General features: G+C 36.1%; 1 pseudogene across 1 annotated transcript; it reads left to right on the forward strand.

Annotated features, from left to right (window-relative positions):
- Positions 1-4,432: 4,432 nt before the first annotated feature.
- On the forward strand, positions 4,433-12,617 carry LOC143537781 (lysine-specific histone demethylase 1 homolog 3-like; annotated as a pseudogene). The gene is made up of 9 exons (XR_013136130.1): positions 4,433-6,697; positions 6,781-6,922; positions 7,001-8,983; positions 9,058-9,151; positions 9,222-9,604; positions 9,679-10,398; positions 10,516-10,590; positions 10,676-11,484; positions 12,539-12,617. The product of XR_013136130.1 is annotated as a lysine-specific histone demethylase 1 homolog 3-like (transcript).
- Positions 12,618-15,301: the final 2,684 nt, after the last annotated feature.

Consider the following 15,301-nt stretch of genomic DNA (forward strand, 5'->3'; position numbering starts at 1 on the left):
TTTCCATCTCTCAAATAGTTCATTGATGGTCTCCACATGCCCAATTATCCAAGAACTTGTATAATAATTTATAAATGAAGAAACTTAAGTTTTACAACCAAAAGTTAACAATAAAGTCATTAAACAAAGTTCGGTTTTGGTTCGGTTTTCATCTCACAATAAGTTCATAGATGAATTCCACATGCCCAATATCAAAGAACTTGTAAAAATGATTTTAGAAACTTAAATCTAACATAAATCATGTTTAAAACAATTATTTAACAAAACTAGTAAGCAAGTTTGGTTTACGGTTTAGACAATTTACGGTTAAACCGAGGTTAGTCTCTACAAACCCACACCATGGAACTTTATAAATATGACAAACAAACTAAAAAGAGTAGAAGTTAGTCATGATTAGTATGTGCAACAAGTTATATAAATGTATATATATCAAGAACCACGAAAGTCCTACATGAAGCCTTGCCTAATGAAGTCCAAAACTTAACCAACCGGAGTCGGAGAAGTAACTACCAAATGTAACAAGGGGCGTGTATTATATATATGTTGTACCACCATAATCAAGTGTTAGTAAGGTTAGATGAACAAGTTAGAATAAAAGATTAAACTCGTTTTGACATTTGGAAGTAAAACCTTCAAGGACATAAAGAAAATAACAACCTTGAATCTATGGAGTTTTGAGAAAGAATTTAGAGTTGAGCAAGTGTAAAATGAAGAAGATGAGTGTGTATATATAGGGTAAGGGTCAAAGTTCCTTTGCAAGGTTCTCTTTCATGTTTGCATGTAAATGGGTATGCTTAAATGGTCAAACAATGCATACTAGAACAAATATAAAATCCAATAATTTATATATTTTAAATGACAAAAAAAAATTCAATATTTTATATATTTGAAATGTTCGGGTTACAAACGGGTAGGGTTTACATGATAAACTAATACAAATAGGATCCGAAATTGGCGAATGTCACACCCACCATAGAGGATGGTTTAATAAGCTAATATTATGTTATGTTATGTTGTGCTATGTTATGTTATGCTATGCTATTTTATGTTATGTTATGTTATGTTATGTTAGAGGATTCTCATTCTTGCTCCTATCTTCAAATCCAATACTATACTAAAACACAATATATTTTCCCTCTCACTTTTAATCCAATAACTAGGATTTAGGCCCGCGCTTCGCGACGGGAGCATTGAACCAAAAAAAAAAACATACGTAAAATTGCTAAACCACGAACGTGTTGCGGGTTGACGCGAATTCATCATGTATCAAGTTAAAACATTGAAACTAAACAAAAGAAATAAACCTTTCAATGCCAAAATACAACAAATTATCATATGTAAAACTAAAAAAAACCTGAATGTTATAGTTGTGAACCGATGCAAATTTTGTTATTATCGGTGGCACAAACATAAATTCGTAAACATGAATTTGTAAGGAAAAACATATTTTAAAGGCGCAATCGTCGAAGCGTGGATATAAAAACATGTGATGACGGGATATTTTTAAATCATGATAAAACTTTATATTATTGTAAAACCAACTATAAGAAATACAAAAGCAAAGTAAAAATATATAGTTTAACCGACAAATAAAACATGTAAAACCGACACTTACCAAAGTTTAAAGTTTAAAATTTTTGTTTGTTAATTTTTTTAATTAGTTTAAAAAAAGTAAGTAAAGGTAAAAACCAAGTGATAGTATATAGGGATGAGTAAATTCGGTACTGGTACCGTTACCAAAATCGGTACTGATTTGGTACCGTCGGTACCGAATTTATACAAAAGTTTTGAGTTTCCCGATACCGGGATTTCCCGAAATTTTTTTACCTTCAGTACCGGTACCGAACAGAATATTTCGATACCGGTACCAGTACCAAAAAATTGCAATTTTCGGGACCAGTACATGTACGGTATCTATCTCATCCCTAATAGTATATAGATCTCTATGTATTGTTTTAAAGTTAGAATATATAAATAAGTGGATAATAAATATATAGTAAAGTTAATTAATAAGAAAATAAAATATAATAAAATATTATTAAATTGAATAGGAAAATGAATAGTGTTTATATGAGGGGGAGAAAATCCCCCTTTTAATATATATAATAATATCTTAAATATATATAAACGAAAACTCCATAAATTCTCTCAAGCTATAATATTGCTTTATTTGTAAATGAAGTCTTCTCATGCATTTGACCCGAATTCGCGTGTATGGGTCTCACCAGACTAAGATATCCTTTAAACTGGTTATAACATCTAATTAAATTAAAAATTAATCTCACCAAAATTCGATATGAAAATCTTATAAAGTAGAGATATGTTAAAAATTAATATCCTATTTTTGTTTATCAATATATTATTTATAATTAACAAACAATTTTATGGTTAAAAAAACTAAGCGGGTCATGGGTCTCACAAAACCTATATAGCTTTTAAACCGGGTTATAACATCTCATTTATTTGTGAACCCCTTAATCATCAAATTCTTAATATATTATTAACTTCTTTACAATAAATTAAATTAAATTTTTAAAAATATATAAATATTATAAACGAATAATGTAAACCAACCCCGTTATACGGGGGATAAAAACTAATTTTTTTATACATTTATCATTACCTTTAATTTTTTTTTCACTCACAACCACTTTCAAAATATATTAAAAAATACAGAGGATGAACAATAACTTTTTTCATATATACAGAAAATTATTACATTTTCTCTTTTCTCTACTCAGACCACACTAAACCAATTTTATATTATAAAACCTTGTTCACTAAATTTAATAGAAAAAAATGAATGCTTTTATGTTATGTTATCATAACATATCACATGTTATTGTTACTTTTATAGTATATTATATCATATCGTAAAATAACGTTTTCTTTTATCTCGCAATTTTAAACATACTACGTTATTTTAAATACAAGTTGATTTTATATAAAAGTTATATCAAAATATAGAAAAAAAATAAATATATCATGTCAATATTTCTTTTATATTGAAACCTGAAAAAAGAGAAAAAATAAATAAAAAATAGCCTATCATAGGAGTTTAAATTTTGTGTAAGTTATTTGGTAAGTACAAATTTACTTATTGCCTATCTTCACATAAAAACTAATAAAACAACAACAATAATAATATTTTCCATTGTAAAAAATCAAATTACTTGATGATTATGTAAGCTGTAATTTAAAGTGTTTACGGGCATTGATTTTAGGTGAGGTTTTCTCTGATCGAAATACGAGTATATTCCGATATGGTGAATTTAACTAGTAGTCTATTTAGATGATTTGTCAGCCGTTATAAAATAATGACAAAATAAACGACCATGCTAACAAATTTTGAAATTCTAATGGAAAAACAATTGTAAGAATTATAATATATTTTTTATATTGAAATAATCGTTACACAATTTATACCATTTGTTACAATTATTTGAAAAAATCTAATGACATTACCAGTTAACATAAAATTCACATTTCGTTCGCAATGAAAATTTGTTACCCGAATTTACCCCTATGTTTGAAAATTTCAAGATGCCAAAAGGACTAGTCGACACATTGCTTATCAATAAAAAGTTTCATCGATTTCGGAAGTTTTACATTTGGTTTATAGATTTGTGCTCAATGTTTCCTTTTGTTTTGTGTGTATGTGTTTACACGAACATTTGAGAAAATTTATCGTTATACCATATACTAATTATTTTGAACCGTATTTTCTTTATATTATTGTAAGCAAGTTTATGTTGTTTGCTATATCACTTGTCATGTCATCAAAATTCAAAAATTCGTGCGACATAAGCGATTGTCATTAACGATCATTTAAAAAATCAGCCAACAAATACACATTTTTATTAAATCATCCGTCATATGATATTTGAAAAATCTCATGATATATTAGTTAACATATATAAGTTCTACTCCATTCATAATGAAGATCTCCATACCATAAAGATTCGCCAATACAATGCTAATCAACAAAACATTTCAACGAGTCGTAAATTTGGTTCAAGATTTTCAGTCGATGCATGATTCTTAATCAACCTTTATTTATAATTCATTTCGCAACTTTATTCTAACCATTTAGGTCAGATCCATCGTTACATCTTACACCGATTAATAAAATGCTACAATTTCCTTTGTAGTACCAAGTTACGTCATTTGCTATATCATCTACCATGTTAACAGTAATTCAAAAATCCGCGGGAGAAAAAACAACTGTCAAATTAACGGTAATTTAAAAAACCGTGGGAGAAAAACAGCTGGCATGCCAATGGTAATATAAAAATCCGCACGACAAATACATAATTTAATATGTCTTCTATAATAATCAATAATATTAATTAGGTAACATATAGGAAAACATAATATTGAATGTCTATAAATTTTTGTATATGAAACCTCAAAACCCAATAATAAGTAATAACCCATTTTCATTTTCCCCAAATTAACCTTCTCCCTCCGCAAATCAAAAATTAATAATTTCTCCGAGTGCATATATATAAATATAAATATAGCCAGAGACCCAATAAAGATTATTATTATTATTATTATTATATGCTTTCGTCTTTCAAAAAGTTGTCTCTCAGTGTCTTATATGCTTCGGGCAAGCGGTGATTGCTAATCTTGGCCACTTCGTGACGTCATACAGGTCTGATTTTGCTTCTTTAGTTACCAATTGTGATTGAATTTTGTGTTTAATCGGTTGTTTAATCACTGCACAATGCATAACTATTGAATTGCTATATGGGTTTTGATTGAAAGTTAGTATGGGACGTGGGTTTTGATTGGTTAATGGAATGTGATGGTAAAAGTAACAATCTTGGATTGAATTGATTAAGGGTTGTTGCAGATTGGGCTAGGGTTTGATGTGAATTTGGCTAATTAGGGCTGAGAAGAATATGGATGTGGAGAAATTGGGGAAAAAGAAAAGATCTGCTGAGAGGAAAAGCGGGTTTGAGTCGGATGACGATGAGCCGATCGGGATGATGTTGGTTAAGAGTAGGAAGAACGCGAAGAAGGTTAAGGTGGAAGGTGATGGTGGGTTGGATGATACATTGTCTACTTTTAGGAAGAAGTTGAAGAAGGGGTCTAGGGTTAGGGCACCGAAAAGAGGGGATTTGGATGCCGATGTGAAGGTTACAAATTCGGATGCAAAGTTGGAGACTTTGGCGGAGGAAGTGGATGTGGATGGAGATATGGTTGTTGAGAGTGTCGAGAAAGAGGATAACAAGAAATCCGAAAGACGGGATTTGGATACCGATGTGAAGAAGACTGATTCGGCTGCGAAGTTAGAGATGGTATCGGAAGAGGTGAATGTGTCGGAAGATGTGATCGTTGAGAGTGTCAAGAAAGAGAAAAATAAGAGATCCAAAAGGCGGGATTTGGATACTGATGTGAAGAACTCAGATTTGACTGCAAAGTTAGAGACGGTAGCTGAAGCAAACGTGTCGGGTGATGTGATTGCTAAGAGTGTCAAGAAAGAGAAAAATAAGAAATCCAGAAGAGGGGATTTGGATGCCAATGTGAAGAACACAGATTTGGCTGCAAAATTAGAGACGGTAGCAGAAATGAATGTGTCGGGAGATGTGATTGTCGAGAGTGTCAAGAAAGAGAAAAACAAGAAATTCAAAAGAGGGGATCCAGATACCAATTTGAAGAACACAAATCTGGCAGCAAAATTAGAGACGGTAGCAGAAGAACCGATTGTGTCAGAAGATGTGATTGTTGAGAGTGTCAAGAAAGAGAAAAACAAGAAAGTAAAAAGTAAGTCATCAAAGAAGAAGACGACATCGGGTGTGAATTTGACAGAAAATGATCTAGAAGATTCCTTATCTTCTTTTCTGCTCAAGTCAAAATCCGGTTCACTTCAGAAATCTAAAAAAATGTTGAAACTTAAGCAAGTTAAGGAAACGCAAGCTTGTGATGATGGAGCAGATCAGAAGCCTGATGTTTCAGTGACAGTTGATGATGTAAATCATTCATCCACTGCAATAACAAAGACGACCAATGTTTTTTGTGAGACTGAAGTTCAAGAAAAAGAGATGGATCCTGTCTGGACTATCCCCGAGAGTGGGCCAGTTGCAGGGTTCATAACCGACCCCACAGCACCCACAGACCAGAAGATTTCTCCAATCTCTTTAGTTCACAACGAGACCGTGAACCAGGGTCTGAACCCAAACCCTGTTGATGACTGCGATGGTCCTAACAATGAAACTGTTTCAATTTCTTCACAAAAGGCAAATGCATCAACATCAGACTGTCGGTTATCTCCAGTTTTATTAGGCGGATGTAATAAATTTGTAGATGAAAATGAAGCTTATGCAAGTGAAAATGGATCTATGCCTGATCCTGAAACAAAGTCGAACAAGAAGCCAGTTGGCAAGCGAGTTGTGAGACAAGCTAAAAGGCATAGGCATGATGACATGGCGTATGAGGGGGATGCTGACTGGGACACACTGATTCATGAACAAAACTTGTTTGTGCACGATCAAGATGAAGAAAAGGTTCAGTCAGTTAAAACAAAAGGAAAACTAGATTGCTTACAAATGACTGCTATGGACGCAGAAAGTGTTGGGGTTGCAGCTGTTTCAGTCGGACTTAAAGCTCGTACCGCGGGCCCTGTTGAGAAGATGAAGTTTAAGGAGTTGCTGAAACGTAAAGGCGGGCTTCAAGAATATATAGAGTGCAGGTGTGTCTTTACTCTTTATATATCTGTTTTTTAAATTCTTTTGTGATTCAATCTTTTTATTAACATTATTTTGCTCATTGAAGGAATCATATCTTACATCTTTGGAGTAAAGATGTAACCCGTATATTACCTTTATCAGAATGTGGAGTATCTGATACTGCTGTTGAAGATGAACATCCACAGGCTTCTTTAATCAGGGATATTTACTCATTTCTGGATCAATATGTAAGTTATGGAAAAATGAAAACTACTTTACTCAAAGTTGTTTATACATTTCGGTTTACAAAAATCTTTTTTTAACAGAGTTGCATAAACTTTGGAGTTGCTTCTAAAAAGGAGATATCAAACGCCAGTATAAAGCCCAGTTTCAGGCTTTCAGGAGACAGAAATGATGGTAGACGAGCACCGGTTACTGATTTGGAAGATGGGGTGTCGTTTATTATGGGCAGAACTAAAAAGTATGATAATTTGACAGATGGAATTGATACTATAACAGAATGTCCAGACAATATTAGAAAAGATAAGGATCTTGATAGGTCAGGTTCACCTTGTCATCATATTCAAGCAGAGGATTCGATTAATCAAAAGGAGCCGACTGTGTGTACTCAGTGTGATGATTCAGAAACAAGAAAGAAAATCATAGTAATTGGAGCGGGTCCGGCTGGATTAACCGCTGCTCGACACTTGACCCGTCTGGGTTTCCATGTGACCGTGTTAGAGGCCCGTGATAGAATTGGGGGTCGGGTTTTTACAGACCGTTTGTCTCTTTCGGTGCCGGTTGATCTCGGGGCTAGCATAATCACAGGTGTTGAGGCTGATCTCACTTCTCAAAGAAGGCCCGACCCGTCTTCGTTGATCTGTGCACAGTTGGGCCTTGAGTTGACCGTTTTGGACAGTGACTGTCCACTATACGATACTGTTACGGGCCAAAAAGTTCCCGCTGATTTGGATGAAGCTGTGGAGGCTGAATACAATAGCTTACTTGATGACATGCAATTGGTTGTGGCCCAAAAAGGCGATCGTGCAATGCAAATGTCACTCGAAGAGGGGTTAGAATATGGGCTTAAGACCCACCGGGCCGGGCCGGATAAAACGGGTACTGAAGAGATGTTGAGTCCTCTTGAAAGGAGAGTGATGGATTGGCATCTTGCTCATTTGGAATATGGTTGTGCTGCTTCACTTCAACAAGTGTCACTTCCTTATTGGAATCAAGATGACGTTTATGGAGGATTTGGCGGGGCCCACTGCATGATCAAAGGTGGTTATAGTGCTGTAGTTGATTCCCTTAAGGATGGACTTCATATCCATCTTAAATGTATAGTTACTGATATCGACCATCAACAAGAAGATGAGTCAACAAAGAAAGTCAAAATCTGTACACAAAATGGCAAGGTTTTCACTGGAGACGCGGTTTTAATTACGGTCCCTCTCGGGTGTTTAAAAGCTGAAACCATGAAGTTTTCTCCACCGTTACCCGAATGGAAACATTCTTCCATCAAACGACTCGGTTTTGGTGTACTTAACAAGGTTATTATGGAATTTCCCGAAGTGTTTTGGGATGAGTCGGTTGATTACTTTGGAGCTACATCAGAACAAACAGATCAGAGGGGTTGGTGCTTTATGTTTTGGAACGTTAAGAAAACCGTTAATGCACCGGTTCTTATCGCATTAGTGGTCGGAAAATCCGCAATAAATGACCAAGATTTAACCTCATCCGATCACGTAAACCACGCGTTAGTGGTGCTTCGAAAGCTTTTCGGCGAGGGTGTGGTGCGTGATCCCGTTGCATCTGTAGTGACCGACTGGGGACGGGACCCGTTTAGCTACGGTGCATACTCATATGTTGCAGTCGGAGCATCGGGTGATGATTATGACACATTGGGCCGGCCCGTTAATAACTGTTTATTCTTTGCGGGTGAAGCCACATGTAAAGAACACCCGGATACAGTGGGTGGGGCCATGATGAGTGGGTTACGGGAAGCCGTTCGCATAGTTGATATTTTAACCACCGGAAACGATTTCACTGCAGAAGTTGAAGCAATCGCTGCTGCAAAGAGGCATTCCAACACTGAAAGGAGTGAAGTGAGGGATATTATTAAGCGACTTGATGCTATTGACCTCACAAATCTTCATAAAAACTCTCTGTTGCAAAACATGTTTCGTAATGCAAAGAGTCGAGCTGGCCGGTTGCACCTTGTTAAAGAATTATTGTGTCTTCCTTCTGATATTCTTAAATCTTTTGCTGGAACTAAAGAAGGGCTTACCATTCTCAACTCATGGATTCTGGTAAGAGCCGATTTCAATATAAAAACCCTAGAAATAAATAAAACACTTTTATATTTAATGTCGTTTTGTAACAGGATTCGATGGGTAAGAATGGGACCCAACTTTTGCGTCAGTGTGTTCGTCTACTTGTGCTTGTATCAACCGACCTGCTTGCAGTCCGTCTGTCAGGTATGTTTGATATTTCACACGACATGACAAGTTTCATAATTATCTTATTACTAACTTGTTATGAATTTAGGTATTGGGAAAACTGTGAAAGAAAAGGTATGTGTGCATACAAGCCGAGACATACGTGCTATAGCAAGCCAGCTTGTGAGTGTATGGATTGAGATATTTAGAAAAGAGAAGGCTTCTAATGGCGGGTTGAAATTATTAAGGCAGGCTAGTTCTGCAGATGCTTCTAGAAGCAAATCTCATTTAGCTTCTGGGAAACCGCCATTAAGGTCCCATCACAAAGGCGTAACAAAGCTTGAAACTAAACCATCTAGCTCTCAAGGTTCAGCCGGAAAACAACATTTCAAGGAAGAAGAAGATAACAAAGATCTACCCTTGACTGAAGAAGAACAAGCTGCTATTGATGCTGCAGAAGCAGCCCGTGCTGCTGCTTTAGCCGCTGCTGAGGTTTGTTTCTTTTTTTATTTAATTCTCTCTTTTCCTGTAAATAAAAATGACGACTAACTGACATTAATTTGCAGGCATATGCATCATCTGGTGTCAAAAGCATCACGCCATTGCAGCTTCCAAAGATACCATCTTTTAACAAATTTGCAAGACGGGAGCAATATGCACAGATGGATGAATCCGAGTTCCATAAGAAATGGGTGGGTGGCGTTACTGGGCGGCAAGATAGCATATCTGAAATAGATTCTAGAAACTGTAGAGTGCGAGATTGGCCAGCTGACTTCTCTGCTGCTGGGGTCAACCCCCCCGAGAGTTCAAAGATGTCGCTGGATAATCGCTCACAACAGAGCCTCCACTCGAATGAAAACGCGGGCCCGCTTGGTCACATAGAGCACTCGGGTGAAAGTACAGGTGTGGACAACACCATACTTACAGAAGCGTGGATTGATGGTGAGGGTAGTGAAGGGGTAAAAGACCATAGTGCCATTGACAGGTGGCAATCTCAAGCAGCTGCTGCTGATTTGGAGTTCTATAATAGGAGTATGCGTTCACTGAATGAAGGGCATTCAAAACATTTAAAACCGTCAATTCGCAGGCATGACGGGTTGGCGAATGACAGCTCAGCTTCTCAAGTTACCGTGAACAAAGAGTTGGTGGGTAACCAGCATCGAGGTGCAGACAAGATTAAACAAGCGGTTGTTGATTATGTGGCGTCTCTTCTTATGCCTCTTTATAAAGAAAGAAAAATTGAAAGAGAAAGTTACAAGTCAATTATGAAGAAAACAGCCGCAAAGGTCAGTGCTATGATAAAAATAAAAGATCAATTGGAAATTTCATTAAGAGAAAGCAAATTGAATAAAAACTCATAGATTCAAGTTTATCTTATTATTAAGTTAATGGTTGACTTTTAGGTCATGGAGGCTACTACAGATTCAGAGAAAACGATGACTGTATTCGAGTTTCTTGATTCCAAGCGCAAAAACAAGGTGTGCCTTTGGATGTTTTCAGTTAACCTAATTCACTTTAGATTTTTTTTAAACTAATCACTTTATTTGCACTTTCTTTTTGCAGATACGAGCATTTGTGGACATGTTAATTGAGAGGCATATGCCTATGAAGACCGAAGCCAAATCTGGAGGTTCCTGAAGATCGGTGTTTATGCTGTTAAGACTCAAATGTTGATTCGCTTTCAGAAAATGAAAAAAAGAAAGAAAAAGAAAAGAGTTGAAGACAAATATAATGTTTTATATTTAAGGATGATTGAGTTAGAGATATATGGTCACAGACAACATGAATTATGGAAATTTTGGTTGACTTTTGGTATGGGGTTTTTGCAGTTGAAAACTGTAATTTAGTTAGGAAGTGAAAACCCATTTCTGTTATTTACAGAAGCAGTAGGATAAATTTTCCCCATATCTTTTTTTTTTTCAAATCTGTATATGTTAGGTAGACCTTGTTGCAACAAGATTATACAAGACAGTATTTTTTTTCATGAAACAAAAGTACCATTTCGGTCTTCTTTTTGGTGATCTTTTCGAACCAACTTTCATTTGTGTTGCGGGTTTGCAAAAAGTGCGAGACTTTTAACCCCTTTTACGTCTCCTTTCTTTCTTTTTTTTTTCTTTTGCAAGTTTCTGCAGAAAAAGAAGGGTGGTGTTGATGAAGTCTGTCATGAGCAAGTGATGCATAGAATGATAAGAAAATTACTTTGGAGGTTTGTTTTTAGCTTACAGATCATGATGAGATCATTTGAAATGTGATGAGATTGTTTTTTGGGGTCTATAAGGTTATGTTTTCATGTGCTTACTTGCTGTTTTATTTGAGTTGTGAGGAGAAACATGAGACATGGAAGTCATTTGGAAGTATGCCATATGGCTTTTGTATCTGAAGAAACGTGGATCGGCTCACTGGTAGACGATCAACTTTCCTCGGGTATGAGTATGCTATTTCACCGATGGTTCTCCGGAGTATGAATTCTTCCACCTACAAAACGAGCAGCACCGTGAACTTACCCCTCAGAAAGGGACAGAGGGGTCCTCTTTGGGGTAACCCTCTAGTGTGAGAATAAGAGTGTAGGAGAAGATAATAATAATCTGAGAGTGAGTAAGGAATTTGAATGTATTTTCTTGCTTACCTCCCCTTGTGGAGGTGGTGTGGTATTTATAGTGTTAGGGTTTCCAATGATTGGGCTCAGATCCCATTAGGGCCTTTTTGGCCTTCTCCTATTGCTTTGCGCCACGTGTCCTTAGGACACCTGGTGCTTTTTCATTGATTATTCTCTGACCCAGGTATTTCACCTGACCCATGTGCAATCACGTGGTAGCACATGGGTTTTGCTGAGTTGTCAATCTTTCATTGGCAGCTGTCAACATCAGCATATTCTTATTCCTTAAAGGATACCTTCTGGAAGGTTGTCTGACGAGCACAATCAAGGTTGTCCTTATCCTGATTTGGATAAGGACGAGGTTGATTATGTGCATGTGTGATATGCGCCTATCCTGAGGATGCGCGAGGTGTTCTCTTTATTCTCACGCGCAGATGTTTCATGCGCAGATGTGATATGCGCAAGCATATGAATATGCGCCACGCGCAGATGCTCCACGCGCAGATGTGATATGCGTGAGCATATATGATGCGTGAGCATGTATATATGCGCCACGCGCAGATGCGCCACGCGCAGATGTGATATGCGTGAGCATATATGGTGCGTGAGCATGTGATACGCGTGAGCATATGTGATGCGTGAGCATATGTGATATGCGTGAGCACATGTGATGCGTGAGCATATGTGATATGCGTGAGCATATGTGATATGCGCCATGCGCATAGGTTTTGGCTTTATGCCTTCATGATATCTTGATTTCAAGCCTCTTGTCTATATCTTGTGGGTTGACCCGCCCCGCTCGATGTTAAGGCGGGTACATACCTCTTCAGTATCCTTTTGAATTTTCGTGTTTTGAGGGTGTTTTTGTGGGCATGGGTTTAGGCTAGAGGTGCCAACAATTGTTGAAACTTGAAACCTACCAAACAGTTCAAGCCGAAACAAGTTGACTGGCTTGAGATCCTAAAAGTTTATCGTGGTATAAAGTTACAAATTAATTCGACCTAAGTAAGAAATTGTGGTTTAAGTTAAGAAATGTAGTTATTGGTATAGCATGACTTTGGGCATTCTGGCGTTATATATCATAAAGGTGTGCATTACGTAGGTTTGATTTTGGGCTTAAAAGGTTAAAACGAATAAAAAACAAATAAGTTCAAATTTTGAGATATTGAAAACTGTTTGGTTTTGATTTTTACCGTTGGGTTATTATGGAAAACATACACTATTTTTTTGTAACATGCAGTTTACATAAAAGTAGACAATTTACTTTGTAATTTTTTATAGGGTGTATGAAAACTATGACCCCTAAATACCTAATAATAGCATACTCTCTCTCTCTAGTTTCCCAATGTGGCATCCCAAATTAACCATCAGATTCATGTGTTTTATTATTATTATTATTATTATTATTATTATTATATATAACAAAAGACAACTCTGGTGCCGCAAGGCCTCATTGAGCCACTTTGCGGCACCTTAGTGGTCGGAAAAATTCTATTTTTGTATTTCAGTTTCGATACCGTAACGAACATAACGTAAATCGGTCAAACGACAATTTTGTTTTCTCTATTCTTGTTTTAGTTCACCGTAATGAACGTTACGAAAACCGGCTAGAATCGCATACACTCACGCCATTTGGTTTTAGTTTCGGTATCTTGACGAACATAACGACCAACGATCGAATGGCAAATTTATTTTTTTGATTTTAGTTATGGTATCGTAACAAACGTGAAGGAGATCGACCCAATTTGCGTAAATTCGCCACCTTAATGCCCAGATTTGACAGCACTTAGGTTTTACCACTGCTCGGGTTTTACCGACCTGCCCGACGCAACGTGCCGGGGTGAAAATACTAGTTATAACATAAAATGAGAGACTAGAGCTCTAAGTCTCTAACTTGCCATTCAGTAGTGTTGGTCTCCTTGATTCTCCTTATGAAGAAGATTAGAGCTCTAACAAGCATCGGGTGTTCGTTTTTCATCGGAGATCTAGTACGGATTGAAGAACTATCTTTTGGTTATTGGCCAGCACCCCATTTTGTTAGTTGCTTAAAGGGCTAGTTAGCGGCGAAGCTTGGACTAAGATACCGAGGGTCCGGACTCAAAATGTATTAAACAAATTCACAAATGAGGGGGCCGAAATCAAATTTTCGATCGAAAACGGCTAAATTTACATTGCGTATAAAAATTCCGGATGAAAACGGGTAAATTTACTACTGTGAAAAAAGCAAGAAGTCGGGTCACCCCCGGCCCTAAGTATACTTCGCCAATGGGGCTAGTGCTTGGTGGATCGATGATGAACTTGAGTGAGCCTTCCTGCCTCACCCAAGAACACGATCAAGAAGAAAATCCATAACTGTGAGAAAACCTCAATGAGTAAGGTTATGCATTTGATACCATATGATCGCAAGCCTTAATCATCATGAACACTTGCCCAGCAGATAAAAGATCAAATCTAATTAAAGACTTAAAGTGTTTGCATCAAAACTACAATTATAAGAATAAACTTGTCTACATAAATGTATACCAAAAAATTCTATGTGTCACTTTCTGGTTGCTCTCCACCATCTCTCAAGCCATCAGATTGTTTGATTTGTGATTTGAGGATTCTTATGCGTTTGACCCGAATTCGTGTGGGACAGGTCTCACAAAACCCGGATAGTCCTTAAATGAGTTATAGTATCTCATTTATTTGTAAAAATTTTCATAATCAAACAATAATTTTTGCTGGACATTTTTCTCACCAAATCCGAATGGCCCTTAAACGGGTTACGACATCTAATTTATTTGTGAAATGCCCCTTAATCATCAAACAATAATTTTCACGGGTCATGGGTCTCACCAAATCCGGATAACCATTAAATGGGTTATAACATCTCATTTACGTGTGAAACCATCATCATCATCAAATCTTAATCTAATTTCTCTCATCTACATATTCTCTCCATTACTAATCTATCATCTCCATCACCGGTTAACTTCCGATTACCACCACCGTTGTCACATACATCAACACCCCTTTTTCATGAGACAAATATTTGTTTTCATGTTTGTTCTTTTAAAAAAACATGTTCGTGTTCATTTATGTCTGTTCGTTAAAAATCAAAAAAACATACACATCTCAATTAAAAAGAACCCAAATATTAAAAATCATAATAAACATAATAAACTAATATATACATATTAAATCAAAACAAAACAACGTTAAAAAATAAACCAACTCGTTACAAAATATAAGATAGTAAAACAATTAGAAACAAAACTTAAATAACACGATGACTCAAACTAGTACTACCTAATGAAAACATAAAGAAAGAAATGATGATTTAAAAATTAAAATAAAATTTTGGAGGAACTGTAGAAGATGGTTTCGTATTATCCATCGAGACGAATTGGGTCACTCCATACGTCACCGTCTAAAACACTCGTTTTTAGTTTAAATAAAATAATAATAATAATAATAATAATAATAATAATAATAATAATAAGAAAGGTATATATTAGATCACCGCCATCCTTAGTTGACGTTCTCTCCCCCCAATTCCAACCACCCATTTTATATATAAACCCTAACAATAATAATAATAGCTCCCAATT

Source organism: Bidens hawaiensis, unplaced genomic scaffold (genome assembly GCF_021521415.1).
Source record: "Bidens hawaiensis isolate Kalapana, Puna unplaced genomic scaffold, B.hawaiensis_p1.1 tig00011343_1, whole genome shotgun sequence".
Classification (NCBI taxonomy): Eukaryota; Viridiplantae; Streptophyta; class Magnoliopsida; order Asterales; family Asteraceae; genus Bidens; species Bidens hawaiensis.